At 41.9% G+C, this 17,674-nt stretch overlaps 1 protein-coding gene and 1 pseudogene across 5 annotated transcripts in view; both read left to right on the top strand.

The window, feature by feature from the left end:
- Positions 1 to 17,674, top strand: part of SLC12A7 (solute carrier family 12 member 7) — a 134,395-nt gene that overhangs the window by 38,860 nt on the left and 77,861 nt on the right. The window lies entirely within an intron of this gene.
- On the top strand, positions 4,746 to 4,869 carry LOC136650230 (5S ribosomal RNA; annotated as a pseudogene).

Genomic DNA, 17,674 nt, shown 5'->3' with positions numbered 1-17,674 from the left:
ACCACATCCTGTGGCAAGGAGTTCCACAGACCAACCACACGCTGAGTAAAGAAATATTTTCTTTTGTCTGTCCTAACCCACCCAACACTCAATTTTAGTGGATGTCCCCTGGTTCTGGTATTATGTGAGAGTGTAAAGAGCATCTCCCTATCCACTCTGTCCATTCCCTGCATAATTTTGTATGTCTCAATCATGTCCCCCCTCAAGCGTCTCTTTTCTAGGCTGAAGAGGCCCAAACGCCGTAGCCTTTCCTCATAAGGAAGGTGCCCCAGCCCCGTAATCATCTTAGTCGCTCTCTTTTGCACCTTTTCCATTTCCACTATGTCTTTTTTGAGATGCGGCGACCAGAACTGGACACAATACTCCAGGTGTGGCCTTATCATAGATTTGTACAACGGCATTATAATACTAGCCGTTTTGTTCTCAATACCCTTCCTAATGATCCCAAGCATAGAATTGGCCTTCTTCACTGCCGCCGCACATTGGGTCGACACTTTCATCGACCTGTCCACCACCACCCCAAGATCTCTCTCCTGATCTGTCACAGACAGCTCAGAACCCATCAGCCTATATCTAAAGTTTTGATTTTTTGCCCCAATGTGCATGACTTTACACTTACTGACATTGAAGCGCATCTGCCATTTTGCTGCCCATTCTGCCAGTCTGGAGAGATCCTTCTGGAGCTCCTCACAATCACTTCTGGTCTTTACCACTCGGAAAAGTTTGGTGTCATCTGCAAACTTAGCCACTTCACTGCTCCACCCTGTCTCCAGGTCATTTATGAAGAGGTTGAAAAGCACCGATCCCAGGACAGATCCTTGGGGCACACTGCTTTTCACCTCTCTCCATTGTGAAAATTGCCCATTGACACCCACTCTCTGCTTCCTGGCCTCCAACCAGTTCTCAATCCACGAGAGGACCTGTCCTCTAATTCCCTGATTGTGGAGTTTTTTCAGTAGCCTTTGGTGAGGGACCGTGTCAAACGCCTTCTGAAAGTCCAGATATAACCATTGAAGTGTTGGTTCAGCCATTGGTTCAGCCATTCTCCTTTTGTATTACTTAACTTGGATAAGACTTGCAAAATCAGATTCTGTTTTAATTTTAAGTGAAAATGTTTCATAGGAAATCTTTAAAAAAACATCTAAATGCTTATGTTTTGATGCTTGTGGTTAGGTTTGATGATATTGAACTCTACAGCATGCATACAACCTTAAGCTTGTTGGAGATGATATACCCAGAAATGCTGGCAGGGCAAATAATACCTATGTATTTAACACAGGTAACTGAAACTCAAAACTTTAACTGTAGTTAAGCTCTTTGGTTTATGTAATCTGTAATAAGGCTGGCTTATTAAACTCTGAAAATTTGGCAAAACTTTACAGTATGTACTTTACTCTCTGACCTAATATTTGTGGGGCTATATTAACTATATATACTTACTACTGTTCTTCCCTTTTTAATGATTTACTAATGTTGAAAGCAGACTTTTCAGTGTACTTTAGGATGTTTTCCTAGTGATAACTGCATGTCTGGCTCAGGAATGGAAGGCTTTCTAGATATTTATGTTGTCATACACAAGCAGAGAGGGTTAATTCACAACCATGACCTATAGAACAATCCTATGAATGTCTACTGAAAAGTAAATCCCATTGTGTTCAGTGGTACTTACTCCCAGGTACGTTTGTACAGGATTGCAACTTAAGGCGCTATATAAATGCTATATACAGTCATACCTCCTTTAGTGCTGATTCACTAAACATTCTTTGTTCTGATCCAATTGATAGTCCAGTTTCTTGCCTATAAGATCAATAATGTCTCCAGTAGTGCTGTATAAAGAAGCGCTCAACTTTCAGGGAATGCATCCCCTGTTCTATCTTAGGTAATGCTGTATTGTTACTGTTGTTATGCTGGATTTAAAACGTTTGTTGCTGGACTGAAACAGGTTTAGATCTGGCTGGTGCCTGGGAACACCACATACATAAGAACATAAGAACAGCCCCACTGGATCAGGCCATAGGCCCATCTAGTCCAGCTTCCTGTATCTCACAGCAGCCCACCAAATGCCCCAGGGAGCACACCAGATAACAAGAGACCTCATCCTGGTGCCCTCCCTTGCATCTGGCATTCTGACATAACCCATTTCTAAAATAAAAACATCATTTTTATGATGGGAGAAATAAGGAACAAATGAAACACAAGATATACATTCTTACAAATAAATAAACAATGAAAACTATTCTGGATTATCACTTTCTGGGTTATCTATCCAATGGAGTACAAGCGGAGTTGTAGTCATAAATGGCACCCTCCCTCTTCGCTACAGCTGCTTGCGCTGCCCAACTCCACTCTTGAGGGATGTGGACTCTCCCAAATAGTATATGATGGGGTATAGCAGAGGGAATCAGTGGAAATCAGAACCACCTTGTGCAAGTGGATGTGTCCTTTTGCTCATGCATGGCTTATTTATTTAATGAATTTGTGTTCTGTCTTTACCCCATGTTTTTGGGCACCCAACTAAAAATACATAAAATCATTATTAAAAGTGACAAATTTATAAACTTTAAAAATGTACTATAATAAAAACAAGACAATCCGCAGCATAAAAAACCCTGACAAAGCACAAAACCAGCAAAGTAGCAATGTAAAGTGTTCAAATACAAATTAGTAGCATACGGCATTCATTAAAGTGCAGCAGGTAATATGCGGCAATAGAGCAACAGTAAACGTGTCAATGAAAAGCAGCAGATAGCAATTATAAATCCCAATATCCACCACCCACCATGGCTCTAAAGAAAAAGTCGACTAAAACAGTTCTTTAGATGGGAGGGAGTTCCACAGCTGCAGTGGCAAACTAAAGGCCTTACCTCTAGTTGCCCCTCCCCATCAGTGCCCCCCACATCACCCATCAGTGGTGGCACATGTAGGCAGGCCCTCTCCAATGATTTCAGGAGGCAGGCCAGAATAAAAAGAAGATGGTCTCTCAGGTCCTAAGCCATAAAGGGCTTTGAAGGTTAAAACCCTGAATTGGGCTTGGAAGCAAAGTGGCAGTCAGTGTAGCAGATTAAACAGTAGCCTGTTAGAGTTTAACTGCTAAGCCCCAAAAACTACACAGATTACCACATTCTGCATTAATTGCAGTTTCCAGACAGTCTTTAAGGGTGGCCCCAGGTAGAACATGTTACAGTGGTCAAGATGACATGTTACCAAGGTGTAGACCACTGTGGTCAAGTTCAGCCAAGTCAGGTATGACTGTCACTGGCGCGTCAACTGAAGCTGGGCTACAACCTCCACTTCGCAGTCTAGGAGTACCTGTGATTTCAGGATGTCTCCCCAGCTGTGTCCCTGTTTCTGCAGAGGGAGTGCAACTCCATGTATCTGTAGATACAATGTATGACTTTTATACAAGAGACTTCTTAATACAGGTTGAGTCTCATTATTCGCAAGGATTCCATTCCAAGCACTCACCTGGATGGCAAAAAAACTCACTAAAGCAAATCAATTTAAAATACAAAGTCTCTTTGCTTCAGTGATTTAGAAACAGCCTTGCTGACCTTTTGAAATGCACACAGAGGCAATCAAGTCTCTCTCCAGGCACTTAGGCTTCACTAGGAGGCAGCAATCCCTCCCTTCACCAGGAGCCCCGGAGGAAAGGTGATAATCACTGCCATGCCACATAGCCTTCTTTCACTTGTTCAGGGGGAAGGGTGGAGTGAAGCCTGCAGAGAGAATGAATGATGGATTGTCAGCTGGCTGCCCTCTCTGGTATTATTAAAGAACTGTTTTGCTTTAATTTAAAGGGCCCTTCTCATCAGCTTTGAGATAGAAAAATCTGTGGATAATTAGGTTTTACCTGTAATCACTTACACATCTGCCTGCAAAAGTAAAAAGTAGTTTTTTAAACTGTGATTTAAATGGTGCATTCTTTTCCTTCTCCAGGGATCAGCACATTCCTTCTCATTTGCAGTGGCCATTCGTGTTGAGTCAGATCCGTGTATAACAAGGTTGAACCTGTATTTTATAGTTAGTAAAATTATAATTATATATAAAAATTGTATAATAGACAGTGCAGTGCTCCTGAATTGGGATAATTATATGTTGCTATTACAGTTAGACTTAAGGTCATTTTTCCTCACAAAGTTTGGCAACTGTTGCAGAATGTAACACCTTGTTATGGGCCATCTGTTGCTAGGAGTTGAAGGACTTGGAAGTCCACTTCAAGTTGCTAGCTTTAGCCTATGAAGCTCTTAATTCAGCGGTTCTCAAACTGTCAGGGAGAGTTTGAGCCACAGTGTGTGTGGGGGTGGGGGGGAAGGAAGTGACACAATCTGCTGGATCGTGCTGCTTTAGAGGGGTGCAGGGGCTTGCTGTCACTTACCAGAGTCTGCAGCAGCCTCCTGGGGGCATAAGAACAGCCCCGTTGGATCAGGCCATAGGCCCATCTAGTCCAGCTTCCTGTCTCTCACAGCGGCCCACCAAATGCCCCAGTTGCTGCCTTCCCCCCTCCCTGCCCCTTAAGGGGCAGAGGCCAGGGCTCTCTGGTTGGGGCATCACGACTCCCCAGTTTGAGAACTATTTGGGTCTGCATACTTTAGAAATGGCCACATACAAGCCTACCTTGCTTATTAAGATCCTTAATTTGGGGGGGGGGGAAGCGAAGCCCTGCGAAGCTGTATTCTCTTAGGTTTGGCAGAGTGAGGAGCTAGGTGTCTTCCATCCAAAAGAGGCCTGCTTAAGCCATACATTTTGTCTACAGATAGCAACTGTTACCCTGCACATGTCCAATCTCATCTGATCTCGGAAGCTAAGCAGGGTCAGGCCTGGTTAGTACTTGGATGGGAGACCACCTGGGAATACTGGGTGCTGTAGGCTTATACCATAGTCTTTCGAGACTGAAGGTTGCCAACCATTTTTTGTCTACAGAAGGCAATCTGAGGTCTTCTTTAGGAAAGAAAAAGGTGAGCCATAACAGTTTAATCAAGTGTCTCCCAAACCTTTGATACCCGAGGGTACAGTCTTTTTCTAGATAAAAATTGGAGGCATCTCTGTCCCTGGCTTAGGTCCTGGAACAGTGGGCAAGCATCCTTTGTTACAAATGCAGCATGACTCAGTATAACCTTTGAACATTCTTCCTTCACCCAAGGCTCAGGGATGGGATAATGCTTTCCATGTAATCGTAATGCTTTTGGGATTCCCAGAATCATTTGTCAGTTGTAAGCATAGGCTGGGTTAATCCCTCTCTGGGGGCACTGTTATTGTCCATATAGTGGCAAAAGAGAGGGGACTTCTCAGGGCTTCTCAGGGCCTTGTGACCAGTGGTGCATAGGGTCTTCCCATTCCAGGCAGACTGGTGGATGCATCCAACCCAGGGACTTAATGTCTCAAGGTACACACTTATTGTGGCACACGGTTTGGGGAAAACTATTGTGTTGTGGCATGGGAGTAATCACAATGGGAAGTTGCTTCCCAAGTGCCACATAGAATAACATTGATGGAATTAAGTGCAATTAATAGCTTGGAATCTAATGTGGTGGAATGTAAAGTGTTCCTGATTTCTAGTATATATAATATAAATACAGTCTGATATATTATTAGTCATAGAGGAGGTGTTTGATTTTGTTGAATAGCATAGGGTTACAACCTAAATCTTACTGAATACAATGGAATTACTTCTGAATAAAATAAATAACACCATTTTCAAACACCTTTACTCATAAGTTAATTTATAAATGGAACTTCTCCCTTCTTTACAATATTATTTACTGTAGTACTTGTATAACTTAAATGTGATCATGTTCCCTGTATTCTCATTGGAAAAAGTATGAGAAACACTCCATCTGCCACCATTAAATTCTCTTGCTACTGAATGTTCAAGAAGATGCCAAGTATAGCAGTCCGTGACCATTTTTGTCTTTCCTTGGGAGAACTGGCAAGCAGCCAGTCCGTTAAACTGCCTCGTCATACTTCAAGGGTCATCATTATACAGGATTATAATGGCTTTTAAAGTGACTGGTTCAACTTTGTCATTAAGAAATGCAGAAGTGGTGCTGGAAGAGCTCATAAACTATGTAAGATGCTTCTTGGATATAATAAACCCAAAAGTGATTATAGTATTGATAATAAACATCGTAATTATGTACTAAAAAAACCTGCAAAGAAATGTAAGTATCAAACAAATATTTTCTCCTTTTTCCTCTCTCCCTGACAAGCTGTTTTTGGGCAAGCAATTTGCACCCAAGCCACCTTCCTCACCTGATGTCTTTTGTTCCACATATTGCTGCACTTCCTGACTAGTCCTTCGGCATTCTCTGAACAGCAGTCTAAAGGGCTATACTGATTTTGTAGGACTTGGTCAAGTTTCCTTTTTCTGCTTAGTGCTGCTGCCACTGCTAATGGGATCAGTGTTACTATGGGAGTGAGGAAACTTGGGTCATCTGAACCCTTCTTGTATACCTTCCTAGGATCATCTAACTAGTATTGGGGTAGCCATGTGGAGAAAGTGTGCATAGATTCTTCTGGATCGGTTTCTGTTTTTCTGCCCTAATCTGTAGTCTTTTAGCATGTGATGGAGGATAGAGGTTTAAGCAAGCAAGGACATACAGGGCGGTAGGATAAGGGGTTGCTAATCCTGCATTCTCGCTAGAGGTGGTACTGAGATAGGATGGGTTTGGCACTGGGAGAAGGTGAATTAATAGTGAGGAAATGAAGACAGATTGGAAGGGAGCATATCCTTTAGTTATCTCCCATGGTGGGTAAAGTTGCATGTCAGTCTTGGTGGTTCTGTAGGATAAAGCAAAATACATACAATATATTTCTAAAGTGGTCTATAGTTGACCTGTATCTTATGCAGGGGTTTATCTTCCAGAGTCAGCATGTAGAGCCAAAATCAGGTATAGTCGAAATTTCCTTAAATCCAGCACACGCATATTGTCTCTTTACAAACTAAAAACCACAGTATGAGAGACATGTGGGAACTGAGAACAACTGAAGGAAAGCAACGTCATTCTCTGATTTTAGGCCTGCTCTGAGGCATAAACATAGTAAATAGAATGATGAACGGAATTGCCAACACTATTTGTTTTTCTGCCTTTGTTGGGGGGGGAGGGGCTGAGCACATATACTCAAATTTGTGCAAGTCAATAGCACATAAAATGCAGGCTGACTATACTGTATTGAATTTAATTTTAGATTTCAAAATGTTGCCTTTTATGAGATTCATGACTGTCAGTCAGTTTTAAGCCATCCATGGTAGTGTTTGTGATTGAAGGGATAGTCTTTTGCCAGTGTGGAAAAGTACTTGAACAGAAGGATCATTGTTCCTTTTCATTTTTCACACAATTTACTGTATGATGCATATATACTGAGGCATGAGAAGATCTCTGCTCACAGTCCGTTGCATAGTAGTTTATTGATATGACAAAAGCTTGTAGATTTAAGACCCTGTCCATCAAACTAAATTGTTTTGAACAGTTGGAAAATTTTTTATAGTCTTCTGGGAAGTTTGTACAGCCTTCCCTCAATAGCCCTGGGTTTGAATACCCCTTGAGGGAGATGAGACCGTGCAACAAGCCTATAACAAAATAATGGTTATAAATATTTGGTATATATTGTGTGTTTTACATTCTTTCTTTGATGCTCCTTTATCTGCCTTGTTTTGCTGTAACCACATTAAAGGCCGGAAATGGCATCTCTCTTGGATCTCAGGTAGCAAGCCGCACCTTTTTTCTTTCCTTCAACTATATACATAGTTTTTAGTTACACTTTTATTTTCTTGGACTTCACTACAGCAGTGGAGTAGGTGCTGCAACTCTACTTACAAACCCCCTCCTCTTCTTTTTGTGTTCATATACTGGCAATTCTTGCATAGCAACCTATGATAAAGGGCTATTACTTTTTTCAAACACCCTCTGATGAAGTTTGCTTGGAAATGACATGTTAATCTATGTTCACGTATGAACGCCTCTGCTCTTTTGTTGTTTCTTACAAGTTCAAGGCAAACCTTTCAAACCTATGGTTACTTCTGGTCTTCAGCATCTCTTTTTAATACAGCTTTTCTTGTTGTCATCACCTTAGCTTGCAAAATAAATGAAGTGCCATCTGTGTGTCGGTATCCACTTTCTCACAGTTGTCTGTTTTAAGAACAACCTTGTCTTTATACATCTTACCTAAGGCTATTTCCAGTTTCACCTCACCCAAGACATAAACATATTTCTTTTAAACTTTAAGGCTGTTGGGGAGTATGTCTTGCACATCTTATGTTTCTAGAGACCTTATCTTCATTGATCTGTGAAGTTCTGCAAGGATAATAATCTTTGTGTTCACTTCAGCATTCTCACTGAGAAAGATGTGTCTCTTTGCAAAGACTTTCTAGTTGTGTGATGTTTACTTCTGCATAATTAAGCATCCTGTACCTAATGCTGTCAAGAGACAGAGCAATTTTATCTAATTTGGGTATAAAAAAAATAGCATTTCTTGATTGGTGTGAGAAAAGGGTAATGTCAGCTCCTGTTATCCAACTCCTGCTATTTGTTTTTTGAATAGAACTTGTACTACTGCTTCAGCAGCCTGCTTAACCCATTTTTGCCTGGCCCACTGGTGTACACATTTGGTCCCTGTTGCGTATATGCAACGTTGGGCAGAAATGGCTTAAAGGAAGTTCACAATCTTATATTTACAACAGTACGTCTGTTGTTGTAATATTTATATTAAAATTATAAATATTGTAATATTTACAGTATTAACATCTTAGTTGCTATCAAGCACATCCTCAAGCATGTTTTTAAGTTGCACAGAACTTGTTCCATCATTTCCTCTAAGCATTTCCAGATAAGAGAGGTGCATCAGAAGGGAAGATTTTAAAAGGAGTTTGGTTGCTGGCCATTAAACAGTTTTAATAAAGATGGGGCCTTTTGTCTCTCAGAGAAGTCCTGTTTCCACAGAAGCTTCCTTTTGCACACAGAAGTGCTGTGTTTTGAAAATGAGGTATGCTATACCTTTCATCCCTAATACAAATGGGCTAATGAGGAGTAATCCTTCCTTCTCTGAGGGTGTGTAATGCTGAGGATTTTTAAAATAAGATTTATAGGCTTCTTAAGGATAAGATTGATTAGTCCTAGAGGTCAACAGTTTTTGTTTTTGTAGCATTTGCTCCACATGCCAGTAGATCAGAAGGCCAGGAAAAGGTGTTGGCAAGGAGAGTGATTGCACTTATCTAAAATGGTTTTGCAGAAAGTTAATAACTAATTGTTACCAATACATTTGAATTAACCAACTTGCCCCCTCACTCCTGCCTTCCAATTTACAATGCTAAATTAATGAAAACCTTATTCAGTACTTTCATTGTAAGAATACATTCATTCAATGAGAGTCGCTGATTTGTAGGATTGCTGCAAGATGATGCTGACACTATTCCTGCCTCACTCCATAGACATAGGGTTTCAAGGGGGCAGAGCATGAGGTTGAGGGAAGGGGATAAGCTAGCTGCCTTCTAAAACACCTACCACAATTGAATAAAGGCTTTGAGTACAGAGATATAGTACAAAGGTTATCATAGATCTATGCCAGTGTGACAAAATAGTAGAACTAAGCAGAAGGTGTTTTTTTTAAATCTTAGATTGGTTTTTGTTTTTAGACTGAGATCCAAAGAAGTGGCATGTGGAAGAGATCCATGCATGAAGCCAAAGTTTCTTTCCAGTTTTTGGGACAGTGGTTCAAACTGTCAAAAGAGTCAAATGGTATTTTAAATGAGGTTGTCTTTTGTCCAATGGGAACTGCTACAGAAAAAAATCAACCAGCCTAAGTTATATGATACTTGGGTGATTTTTTTTTTATCATTTGAAATTACTTCACATGGTGGGTGAGCTATGTTTGCTTCTTTTGCCTGTTAGAGGCTTACAATGGTTAGAAAAACTATATGGGTTAATATCAGAAGAGTTTATGTATGTTATAATCATATTGTAATCAGCTTATCTTCGTATATCCTATTAAGGGCCCAATTCTGTCCAAATATCCAGGGTTGATGCAGTTGCAATTCAGTCCCAAGTGAAGGGAACAAACATTCCTGTAACCCTGAGGAGGCCTCTGTGACTGCCTCCACTGCTGGATACAGCACATGCCCTGTTAGCACAGCTGCATCAGCTCTGGAAAGTTGGTTAGGTTGGGCTCTCAGCAACCAAGTTCAGGAGTCACTTCATCCAGCAGGAGGAAGAGTGTGCATAGTGGCAGGAAGGAATGAGGGAAGAAGAGGAAGAAATGGGGGGGGGGGGGCCTGCACATAATTACAATGCTACTGGGTTGAGTTGGGCTGGTCAGAACTTTTGGTGGACCAGATGTGACTTGGAAGTCGAAGCTTGGAGACCTAAATTCCTTTGTATCCAATTCTTTCCTTATTTAATGCTGAATCTAGTTCATATTATCCAAAGAAGGATTCAGAATTTTTGTAATTCTGTTGCTTGGATATTTTGGACAGCTTCTCAGCAAACCCCAAGTATAGTAATATCAATAGCCTCAAGCTGAAATGTGACAAAATAATAGAACTAAGCAGAAGATGTTTCATAATATGTGGAGTGCATTACTAGAAAAACAAGTATAGAGATGTAGGTACAGTCTCTTTGAAATTTCCGAAGTAAGATAGAATGCTTTTCATACATACTTTAGGATTGTATTCTAAGGCTACAATCTTATCAACACTTACTTGAGAATCCCATTCCATTCAGTGAAACAGGATTGGTGGCTAGTACCCATGGCTTGGATTGTGCTGTAGGCCGTTCAGGGAACAGAAGACTCCGCACATAGAGAGGTGATTTCCACTTATCACTCCTTACCTCAGATCTCCGTGCCCATGAGAATTTGTTTCTGCAGGTTGGAAAATGTTTAGAGCAGGATGGCATGAGGGACTACTGAGGGAAGGAGGATCAGTGAAAATTGTACTCCCCTTGTGCAGATAGAACTGTTTTCCCTTTGTGATAGTGGAGTAAAGATTCTTCCTGTAGTGTGCAACATATACATACTATTCAGTCTACCAGTTCCATATAAGTGCAGCATCGCAGAGTGGGTCCCTTTGGGGATAAAAGTGGGGTATAAATAAAGTTAATAGTAGTAGTAGTAGTAGTACTTCTTCATCTGAAGGGCCTTCTCATCTTCGTTTGACATGGGGACAGGTCTATTTGCATGAGGGTCTGTCCCTTCCACTGAAATGGTTAGGGAACTTGCTTGCTGTAGAACTCCATGTACAAATTAGAGTACAAATGGAGCCCTAGATCAGGAATATAGTGCAATATTCACTTCAGCTAATAAAATAAGAATGTTTATCTTTCTACCTAGTTTCTGCCCCTCAAGAATTTTGCAAAACCCAAACAGAATCCAGGCAATGAGTTATCCATAACATATATTCCATCCATAATTATTTTCGTTTCTTGTGTTCCTCCCAAAGGACTCTGAGCTTCATTCCTTGTAAGCAAGACAATGAGAATAATAATCCAGTTAAGAAGTCTGGCTGAGCCCTCTTTGTTCTCAGAGAAGCCACGTGATAGTTTGGAGTCAAGCACCATAATCCATTTTATTTTTTGCTTTTCACACCCATCCCTGATACCATCCTTGCCCATTCAGTGTCTGATTCACAGAGCTGTAGGAGGAGACAGTGCAGAATTGGATAACGCAAAAACTGAGGAGATACTTCTGCCTCGTAGTCAAGATATCTTTGTGGCCTGCCCTTTAATATATTTATATATTTATATATATAATTAATATATTTAAGTGGCCTGCCCTTGCCATGGTTGTATGTAGTACTCTGTCATATTCATGCTGTATATTACAGCAAACAAGGTATGATTAGCCTAAAGAAGGGAATCTTGTGGATCTGAAAAAATATTCCTGCAGAAGATTGCTATACCTAAAATGGGAACTACAGTAATTGTACTCTGTGGTCATCAAAGATATGTTGTTGGCATCATTCAGTCTCGAAAGACTATGGTGTCACGCTCTGAATGGTGGTTCTGGAACAGAGTGTCCTCTCCAGAGCGCGAAGCCTGGGTAAAGTAGGTATGGAGGATAGGCTGTTTCCCATGCAGCAAATCCCCCCTCTCCACGTCGCTAAAATGGTCCAATGGAAAGGCAGAAGCCAATACGGTTGGTTCCAGCGGCGTCGCAGGAGTTGCCAGAACGTGACTGTGTTCAGCCATGAACTGCCTCAGGGACTCCGGCTCCGGATTTTGCCTCGAGGTTGACTCCTGAAGCCTTTTCCATAGCTGGATGTAGCCACAAGGCAGTGGAGGTTTGGGATCAGAGTTTTCCTTCTCTCAGATGAGCTGCCTTCCCAGGCTAACGAGTCCCATCTACCCGGTGGCTGTTTAGTCGCCTCTTACGACAAGTACAGCCAAACTGAGGGCCTATTCTTATCCCCAGCCCCCAGGGGTAGATATAAAGATATAAAAAGGGAAATAACAGGCTAAAACTGAAGAAAAACAGGAAGGCAAGCAGAGATTAATACAAAAAAAATCTAACACCAAATGTCAGTTGGACTAAAAATGAAAAACAAGATTTTTTTCCTAGTTGTGGGGTCTGTCCTTTCTTTCTTTCGCTTTCTTTCTTTGAAACTATTTAGATATTACCTCAATGCAAAAAGTAGAATAAATGTTGTATGGATGCCCATTCCAACTACATAAGGCTTGTGATTATACATTTAAAACAATATATTGGTGAACTAGAGTGCACAAATTATTATGCTTGCCTTGGTCACTGTAATTTTGTCACATGAGTAAGTACTACTGAAAATTTATTCAGACAAAACAATAAACCTTAGGGCATGGGTGAGCAATGAAGAGAGCTATTTTTCAGGGCCATCAAACTGTAGTTCTTACATTGCAAAATACTCCATTCAAGTTTAGAAAACTATAATGTGATGTGAGGTCTTGCAGATCTGGAATGTCAGCAAGAAAACTTGCCATGTGAACACATCCAAGCTCTTAGGTCTCTGAACTGATAATTTCATAATGTGTAAATCTGGATCAGTATTTCCAGGGGGTAGCGTTTCACTTTGAGGATACTAGTTTGGAATACTCCTGGACTCCTTTGTTGCTAGTGTCTATTTTAGTAATCAGAATACCATTTTCCACCTTCACCCTGTGCCCCCTCCTTGATAATTGAAACCTTGTCTCTGTAATCTCTACCTTGGTAACTTCCACAATGCAAGACTTGACAAATCCCAGGTACCAGGTTACCGTGGGGCCTAGAAATTTATCATAGTGCCTAATATTTTCTATAATTAGCTTCTTTTGAAGTTATTGTGTTAGTAAAACCTTTAACAGAGGCTATTGTGACACTCAAATGCTCATCTCTGGCAGTGAATCCAAGTGCTAGATTCTTTGTTTAGTCACATTTGCAATTGTGTTTGTGGTTGGTGGACTTATCATTTGCACGTAGCGTGAGGCAAGAAGCATGATAGTTGGCTTTTGGGTTGATTTTTAAAAATTGATATAAGGGCATAGACAGTAGACCTGCAATGAACAACATTTTATAATCTTGTGGGAATATTAACCTATGTGTTGGGGTGTTAATTTTTATTAGTGAATATTGTAAAAAATGAAGCATGCAGGAACAGCTGGGAGACAAAATGCAAACAGTAAGTGCAAGTGTATAGCACGCTTGTCATTTCACATCAGAATGTTATTTTGTATGATATAAATGTCAGTGAGTTCTCTATGCTCGTTTATATGTAAAATTTAATTTATGCCACTCACTGGTTGCATATGAGATTTTTTTTCATGCATTATTAAATGAGAAAACCTCAAAAGCCAAAACATTCACCTGGCACCTACATTTTTGGACTGGCTCCTATATTCAAATCAAATCTGTCAAGTCCTACCCTAATGTACTCTTGTGTGGCTTTCTACAGTGTTGAGGTTGGTCAAAAAACCTACAGCCTTTTTGGTGGTGATGTCGCAGGGGAGACTTTTCTTAACTTTCAGATTCATTGTCAGTTACATCATTACATCAGATATACACAATAGCTTGAGGTAAAAAAAAGTACCGTATTTTTCGCTCCATAAGACGCACCTGACCATAAGACGCACCTAGTTTTTAGAGGAGGAAAACAGGAAAAAATATTCTGAACCAAATAGTGTAATAAAATATTTAATAAACTATAACAGAATAACATTTGAACCATGTAAAGTGAACAGCAGTCAACAGTGGCATTAAGAACCATTATCACTGTCATTAACAAATGGAGAGACTTAAAGGTTTGAGTACTCTAGTTTTCTGGAAACCCCAAGAACTCATCATCGCGAGAGTCAGAATTTATGAAGCTCACAAAAGCAGGTGCACACAAATAGGGGATCACATTATCTTTCTGCTACAATGATGTTCTGCCAAATTCCAATCCACTGGGCCTCCTGCCCGCTTAAGGCTGATCAGTCCCCCTTGTGCAACTCACCAGTGCAGCAAGCAAAAGTGAGTCCAGTTCTAGTCCACAGATGCCAAGTAAATCAGTCCCATCAATCAGAGTTGCCAAATCAGAGTCCAGAGCCAATAAGCCAAATTACAGTCCAAGGTCAGGTTCCAGGTAGGTCAGTCAAATCCATCAGGGTATCCAAGTCCAGTCAGATTCCAAATTCAATAAATCCAGTCAGTCTCCTCTCCTACCTCCAACCTGCACTCCTTCAAAACCCACAAACCCTTTCTGCCTCAGGTACTCCTTATATCCCTGAGGGCCCTATTGCCTTCCAGTGGCTGCAGCTGTGCAGCACACTCTGCTAAATGCCCAGGCTTTACCCTTAAAAGGGCCACTGCTGGCACCACATCTACCTCCTCGCCAGTTCTTCCGTGATTCCAATACAAATGAACAAGTGGAAAGTCCAACCACAACTTGAATTCTCAAGACACAACAAACCTCTGGATTTATGGTGATTTACCTGGGGCTTGTGCAATAAGCAAACACTGGCATTCTGACCAAGGAGACAGTTTTTTCTTTGTGATGGGGGGGGGCTTACATTCAGATGCTGGATGAGGTGAGTGAAAGCGCCCCTCCCCTGCTGTGTGAGTATGTGTGTGTGTGTGGGGGGCAGAGCATCTGTGTGTGTAAGAGAAGGGGGCATCCTGTGTGTGTGAGAGAGGGGGGAAAGTGTTCGTGTTGCAGAGAGGTTGTGATGCACCAGGCTTGGGGTGGGGGGAGAGAGAGGCTGTGATGCTGCAGGTTTGGGGGGCAGAAGAGAGAAGCTGTGATGCTCGAGGCTTGGGGGGAGAGAGGATGTGATGCTCCAGGCTTGGGGTGGGGGGGGAGAGAGGCTTTCCTGGGAGTAAGCCCCCCTGACTCTAATGGGACTTACTTCAGAGTAGGCATGCACAGGATTGGGCAGTGAGACTGCCACCCCACCCACGCTTTCCTGGGAGTGAGCCCCACTGATTCTGAGACTTACTTCTGAGTAGAAACGCTGGCTTGGGCTCCCTCCAGCGCTGCCACAGTCTGCACGGCCGCTGAGGGAACGCAGGAGCCCCCCAGCCAGCTCAGCCTCTGACTGCCCGGGGGAGCAGAGCAGAGCGAGCGGGCAGGGGGTGGGGCCAGGGCCGGGCAGAGTTTTTTTTGTTTGTTTTTTGCAGTATTCGCTCCATAAGACGCACACACTTTTCCCCCCACTTTTTGGGGCGGAAAAAGTGCGTCTTATGGAGTGAAAAATACGGTATGTCCCCCCATACATTGGGTTTTTTTGCTTTTTGAGAAAACACACTTTAAAGTTTGGACTGCAACAGGGAAGACTTGGAAACACTTTCCATTGGTTGACAGGCTTATGATGTCATCATTCAGTTCTTCCAGAAATTGAGAGCTGCTGGAAGGCTTTTGGTCTAAGCTTCAACCCTTCTTGTTTTCTGTTTCGGATGCTTTGCTATCACCTGCCAGGCTGTAAAGTCTTATCACAGTAATGGTTGCAACAACCCCAGAAAGCAGGTTATGTTTATGACAATCAAATTACAACTGTATCATTACGGATCACAGAAATTATAGGTATGGATTATTCCCAATTCATGTAACTAGATTTTATTTCTTATTTAAAATACAGAGTGTTCCATGGGGTGTTTTATTAAGAAAGGCAGTGGGGAGCAGCACTGAGTGTTTTTTATGAAGATTTGACTACTTACGCCTCTCATTTTAGAAATGAATCTCTACTTGGGAATTCCTTACCCCTTGATTTTTTTTGTAAACATAGAGATGCTTAGCCAAGCTTGTTGTCATTACGCACCCCCTCGCTTTTGAAAAATACTTGTATTTTTCATGCAGAATGCAACATAGAGGTCTTATTGCTTGTACTATTGGAACCACGAGCATCAGGCCAACTTGTACTGTTGTGAAAGTTGATAGTAATTATGTGTTTAAAAATAGCATTGGCCATGGTATTGTAAGAATGGTCATGTATCTTTAACTTGTTTGGGAAAGTCAAGCAGGAAAAGAGTTCTTTTACACTTAAAAAGTGGAAATTGCAGTACATAATTCTACACATGTTAGAAGTTTCTTGTTTCAGAGGCATGCCAATAAAGGTTTAACAGCTGTAGTTAGTGATCATTGTCTGTCTTTGAGTCTTTCTACAAGTAGACCACTTTCTAATAAGTGTTCAAGTCTGGTCTGCAACGTTTCCAGCTGGCAACCTTCAGCAAAAATGTTCTGGCTTGTCAGTGTTGATCTGCTCTGTGAAACACTTTGAGTAAAATTGCTACTTAGATGCTGATGAAATGGCACCAAGAGACCTAATTCTTGTTTATGGTTTGTATTATACTGCCTCTGAGAACCCTCCTTTGGTGGTCATCTGTGAGCCCAATGGGCATTGCAAATGACCCCTAAGAACCATATCATGCCTTGAAGAGCTTTCCTGTTGCAGCTGGACAGGAAAGTATGAAATAAAGGAGAGTATAATAGACTCAGGAGCACAATCCTGATTGGGACTCAAGCCAGTGCAGGCCTGTACCGGCTCCTGAGTGTTGCAAATGTGCCCTGAAGCACGTTGGCAGATAGCCAGGAGTCAGCTAGGCTGGCACAATGATGTGTGCTGGCTTCCTTACAGCAGATCCAGCTGCCGAGAGGGTGAGTTTGCACCAACCTGGGTATGCAGGTGCCAGGGCCAGGAGAGGGTGGTAGGAGTGCTTAACAGAGGTGGGGAGGGAGCATTCTGGGATATGGGAGGGCAGTCCAGGAGGTGAATTGGATCTAGGGAGGGTAGGATTGGCTGCGGCAGCACAGGCCAAATTCTTGTCCCTGGCCTTGCAGCCTTACATGGGCTACTTGGATTTGTGCCAGCAGTTTCACTGTTGCAGATCCAAGTAGCCCCATAGCGGTGCCTGGGACATTACTCTGGGTAAGTAATATCTCTTTAACCCAAGTTGCCCTCCAGCCGGCACCTACCTTGCACTGGATACAGCACATGCCATTCAACCTGGCTGTCCAAGCACAAGTTAGGATTAGGCTGCCCGTTTTACAAAGTGGGGTGTTCCGATGGATCCCACTGGTCACTCATGATGGCTTGTCTGACTTTATTATTACTCTTTTGCACAGCTCTGTTAGAAGCTGCCCTCTATCAGATTCTCAGATAATTTCCCTTTCCAGCAGCAGTTTTTTTTTCTTTCATCCCACACACGCATGCCCCACCTCCCAGGGGCAACTTTTGGGGTATCTTGGGGAGCTTCCCTAGCGAGA

Source organism: Tiliqua scincoides, chromosome 4 (assembly GCF_035046505.1).
Source record: "Tiliqua scincoides isolate rTilSci1 chromosome 4, rTilSci1.hap2, whole genome shotgun sequence".
Classification (NCBI taxonomy): domain Eukaryota; kingdom Metazoa; phylum Chordata; class Lepidosauria; order Squamata; family Scincidae; genus Tiliqua; species Tiliqua scincoides.
This window is presented reverse-complemented; position numbering and strand designations above follow the sequence as displayed.